The following is a 5,959-nucleotide window of genomic DNA, read 5'->3' on the forward strand; positions in this document are numbered from 1 at the left end:
TTTTACAATTTTTATGATTTAGTCCGTTATTCCTTAATTAATTAGTCAAACATCAAAACTACCAGATCAAACTCTAATACAACACTCGAATAACCACGTAAATATTAAATAAATAATATTTACTGACTCTCTGATATGAATTGTGGTCCAAAAAATCACTATTTTCGATACTACTAAAAAATGAGTTATTATACAACACTTGTCGCTTGGTCTAATTGTAAGTTATCCAATATCTGGACTTGTATAAACCAACAAAAACCAACATTTCATCATATATTTAGGTCAAGATTTTATAATAAACATGAAAACATGACCTGACTAAGATAATAAGATAACCAATATGTGATAAAAACATTTAAGGTAAAATAAGTTCATGAATGGAAAGTCTCATGTGCATAAGCCAAGAAATATATCAAGATATGCATTTGATTTTAGGATATTAAAAAATAAGTTAAACATGTAAATATACAAATGATGAGCCATGAATTGATGTAAAACAAAAAGTAACAGATTAATAAATTAAAGCATTTTGTTTGAAATCCTTTTAGAAGTATTAAAAATTTGCATAAAATTGTAGAAAATGATGCAATTTCATGCTTTTTTTTATTTTCTTAAAGTTTTTAGCTAAAATTAAAATTTGAAACACATCAAAAACATCATTTTTGACTTGTAGAAATATAAAATTGGGATCAAAATACCTTTTGAAATATTTTGACAAGGGATTTGAAAAGGAGTAAAAAAATCCACTACAAGTGCCAAAATGCATTGAACAAGAAATTCCACATTGAAAAGACATTAAAACAAGTTCATATACATAATCAATCTCAATTAAAATTGTTCATGTCATTGGTATAAAAGATAATTCAATTCATACACATTATAAGCAAAAGGCTCGTTCAAAACTTAACTTTTCAAGGTAAATGCTCAAATTAGGGCTCATCCATTTAAAAGTTGCTCACTTCAGGGCCAAACCTTTTAAAATGGTCAAATAAGGGCCTAACCTTTACAATAGTGTTTAAACAATGGTTTTTCATGCACTCCAACCTAGTTTGTAGAAAAAATTAGGTAAATGTTGACATGTTTAAAATAAAACACATAACACTTGAATTGAATATTGCTTGAAAAGAAAATGAAGTAGTCAAAATATAATTTGAAACTTGATATATAACATTTGAAAAGCCCTTATTGAGAACTTTTAAAAGCCTTGATCCTTATTTGAGCACTTTCGAAAAGGATAGACCCTTATTTCTTCATTTTGAAAGGTTTGGCCTTCATTTGAACACTTTTATTAATGTTGGGCCTTTATATTTGAACACTTTTATAAATGTTAGGCTTTTATATGACCATTTTGAATGGTTTGGTCCTTATCCTTTTATAAGTAATTGCTTAAAGGTTGGGCCCTAATTTGAGCATTTAGCTAACTTTTGGTCATTTAGTTATTAAAATGAATTAAAAACAAAATTAAAAGCCAATTTTTGTCCATCTTCAACCCCTTGGCCGAATTTCACATAAGGAAGACATAGCTGGGTTTTTCAAGCTTCCAAGCTAGATTGTAAGCCCGTTTTAGCCCTATTTTTAATGTTCTTTACGTTTTTGGGGTCCCGGTAACTTGATTAAGCTTATTCTAGCAATAATTTAACCTAGGGTTTATATTTGGAAAAATACCCATAGGTGAAATGTGTTTATTTTGATGTTTTATGGTAGAATATGAAGCTTGAAATTGTGTTAAACAACTTTTGCTAAGCGATTTTACGTGAAAACGAGTAAAACGACATAATCCATAAAAATACCTAATGTTCATAAGTACATGTTAGAGTAAGAATTTGATGTTGTCATAGAAGGGTTAAATGATCATCATGTCATAAAACATAAGAAAATAGGATGAAGATTAACTTCCGAGCCTTGGGGAAAAAGTGTAAATATGTAAAAGTTTAGAGGTAAAAATGTAATTTTGCCAAAGTTTGAGTCAATGATTGTTTTAATAAATGTGGGTATTAAATAAGCTAAATTTTTTGTATTATAGATCAAGAAGAATGAAATCCGGAGTTAGACTAGGGAAAGAAAAAGATAGTGCACTAAATCGATATAGTTGATCGTATTTTGTTTCGCGGTAAGTTTGCGGTAAATAAATGCAATATTCTATTATTTTATGTTAATGTTGTTAATTTCCAGCATGTGTATATTTATTTTATGAAATTATTCAAAGAAGATTCAAGCATGAATTGACGGAGAAGTAATTTCAGAAAGTCTCGGTTGATCCTTAGAAATGTGTAGGATACAAATGTCACGACATTAGGGTTTAAGGATACCATGTAAGACCATGCCAAGGCATGGCAATTGGTAAGATTTCTAAGGCAAGGAAATCATGTAAGACCATGTCAAGACATGGCATTGATAAGTTACTATAAGGAAAAGGTCCCATGTAAGACAATGCCAAGGCATGGCATTGGTGAGTTCATAAGATAAGGATACCATGTAAGACCATGTCAAGACATGGCAATGGTATGTTTCAAAAGGATACCACGTAAGACTATGACAAGTCATGGAAATGGTAAGGTACCATTGTATCCTTAGTATTCCAAGTGGTTTAACGGGAAAATTTAAAGAGAATATCAAGGTAAGGTAAGGTAAGACGAGTTATGCCAAAAAGGTAAGACAAGTTCATGCTAGAAGAGCAAAAATAAGTATATAATGTTCATGCATGCTTTATAAGGAAAAAGGTAAGTAAAATGTATTAATAAATTTGATTAAGTAAGTAAGTATTTAAGTAAGTGAGTAAGTGAAGAAGTTTAAAATATGTCTATAACAATTAATGAAGTTACATTAAGTAGTATCATGCCAAGTAGTGAGATAATTCTTATGAATGTTGTTATTTATTTGCATGCAAACTTACTAAGCTTAATGCTTACCCCCTTTATTTTCCTTCTTTTTATAGTTTTTTCAAGCTAACTCGAGGATCATAAAGTAATTCGGAGGCCCGGGCACAATATCACAAGGATTATTTTGGTATAGCTAGATGTTTCATTTTGAGTATGGCATGTATAGCATCGTAGCCATTTTGTGTGTATGATCTTATGATATGGCTGATGAATGGTATGTAAATGCTTGATAATGATTAGTTGTTGGAATGGCTAATCAAGGACTTGTTTGGTGTTATGTATGCCTAAATGCCAGTTATTCCATGGAAATCATGAAAAATGTGAAATTAGCTTTAAAATAGTATCAGACAGCAATAATGACGTGAATTTGGAAAATCACTAAAAATAGTAGAAATTGATTTAGATAGTGAATGAGATATGGAATTAAATCTTATTGAGTCTATTTTCATATGAAAGAAACAGAGTAAATAAAGGAGTTGTATTTTACAAGATATTTAAATTTTGGTGAGACAGGTTTAGAGTGATTTTTGAATCCCCTGTTCTGAATTTAGAAATTCACTAAAAATTGTAAAAAAATAATTAGGAGTTATAATTTATATGTATAGATTCCTTATTGAGTCTACTTTTAAAGAAAATAAACAACATGGTTATTTTAATTCAGAAAATTAATTTGTAATGAACAGAGGTCAGAGCAGCCAAATACTGAAATAGGGGCAACTTTAACTAATAAACTGTACTAATTCACTAGACCAAAAAATCTGAAAACAATTTAGTAAGAAGATATATGAGTCTAGTTTCAGATAAAATTTACGGATTTGGATTTCAAGTTTTGTAACTCGAGTTATGATTTATTTAGTAACTATGACGCAAATGCACAATTTATTTATGAAAGATGAAATAAATTGTTTTGATTTGTTTAAGTGATCGACAAATTTTTATTGATTCCGGTTGGTTCCTGAACTATTTCAATTTCATGTTTTAGGGTCTCGAGGACCCTTTTTAAGGACATATTGAATGAATGAGACTAAATTAATTTTAAAAGAAAATTTTAATGCCCCGAATTAGTAAGCTAAGTCAGGTAACGCCTCGTGCTCGACTCCGGCGATGGTTTAGGGTAAGGGGTGTTATATTTATTGGTATCAGAGCAAAGGTTTAGTTGGTTCTTAGAATATTTAGTATGAGTAAGAGTCTAGCTATACATGCCATACTTATGCGTTGATAGTGTGACGACTTCTGACGATTTTAAAATGTTTTCTTTTATAGTTATGGATCCCGAACAAGCTGGTGCAGATGATGTAGAGAGTAACGCGCCCGCTCCCGCAGAAGGGATGGTGCCACCAAATAGTAGTGAAAGGCTCGTTATAGTTAGTCAGGGAGGAGGGGCTCGAGAAGCCTTCTTCCAAGCTATGAATGAATGGTTTGCCGAGTTCGTTCGTACGAATTCGACTATTAGACCTCCACCCCTTCATGATCATCAGACCACCCATGTAGCTCCCCCAGTCACAGGTACGATTATAAGAGAAAAACCACCAGGTGACAAAATCAGAAAACAAGGAGCCGAAGAGTTTCGAGCTACAAAAGATGATGATGCAAAAAAGGCAGAATTTTGGCTCGAGAATACTATCAGAGTCTTTGATGAGTTATCCTGCACACCTGAGGAATGTATGAAATGTGTTGTATCACTTCTTAGAGATTCGGCCTACCATTGGTGGAAGACACTTGTATCAGTTGTACCAAAAGAGAGAGTCACTTGGGATTTCTTTCAGGAGGAATTCTATAAAAAGTACATCAGTCAGAGGTTTGTTGACCAGAAAAGAAAAGAGTTTCTAGAGTTGAAACAGGGCAATATGACAGCGACTGAAAATGAGCGCGAGTTTGTTAGACTCAGCAATTATGCTCGAGAGTGTGTGTCTAGAGAGGCTATTATGTGCAAAAGATTTGAGGATGGGCTTAATGATGGCATCTAATTATCTGTTGGTGTCCTAAAAATAAAAGAGTTTGTTATCCTAGTTGGGAGAGCCTGTAAGGCAGAGGAGTTATTAAAAAGAAAGTGCAAAGTTGAAATTGAGACACAAGACACAAAGAAAAGACTAATGAGCAAGGCATTTCAGTCTACATCCAAGAGGCTTAGAGAGTTCTCCACTAGATCTAATTTTTCAGTTGGATATTCTAGCCCAAACAGAGGCAGGAGCTTTATGAGTCTGAAAGCTCAGACTACTTCGATTGCAAGTGTTGGCAGTGTTCAGCCTGATAGACCAGAGTGTCCCTGATATGGTTGACATCACCTAGGTCAGTGTTGAGCATCTGAGACAGGTTGTTTCTGATGTGGTGCACCAGACCATTTTATTCGGGAGTGTCTCGATATGATTAAAGGGAAGCAATACCGAGTGTAAGATCAGGCAAAGCTCCTGTCAGAGGCAGACCATTGAGAAATCTGGGAGCTAGGGCAAGTAATAGAGGTGCATCTAGAGATTCAGCAGTGAGGCCAGATGTTAGAGCACCTACGAGAACTTATGCTATCCGTGTTCTCGAAGAGGCATCCTCCCCCGATGTGATTACGGGTTCATTTTCTCTCCATGATACTAGAGTTATTGCTTTGATTGATCCGGGTTCAAACCATTCATATGTTTGCATAAAATTGATGCCTAGTATGAGTATGCCTATGAATCTACAGAATTTGTGATTAAAGTATCGAATCCATTAGGCAAGCATGTATTAGTAGATAAAGTATGTAGAAATTGCCCTTTGATGATTAGAGGCTACTGTTTTTCGGCCGATCTCATGGTGTTGCCATTTGATAAGTTTGATGTGATTCTTGGTATGGATTGGTTGAATACACATGATGTGATAGTGAATTGTGGAAAGAAATTCATTGAGTTGAAATCTAAAAATGGTGAAATTCTTTAGGTTAATTCAGAAGAGTCAGATAGTTCGTTTGCCATGATTTCTGTTATGTCTGCTCAGAAATGTTTTCCATGATTTTTCTATGGATTTAGTCACTTGTGACATGCATAGTGTGGCATACCTAAATCCTGAGTGGATGGCAGACTATGTATGCGTGATTCATACACTTTGATGTA

The sequence above is a fragment of the Gossypium hirsutum genome, chromosome A03 (assembly GCF_007990345.1).
Source record: "Gossypium hirsutum isolate 1008001.06 chromosome A03, Gossypium_hirsutum_v2.1, whole genome shotgun sequence".
Lineage (NCBI taxonomy): Eukaryota > Viridiplantae > Streptophyta > Magnoliopsida > Malvales > Malvaceae > Gossypium > Gossypium hirsutum.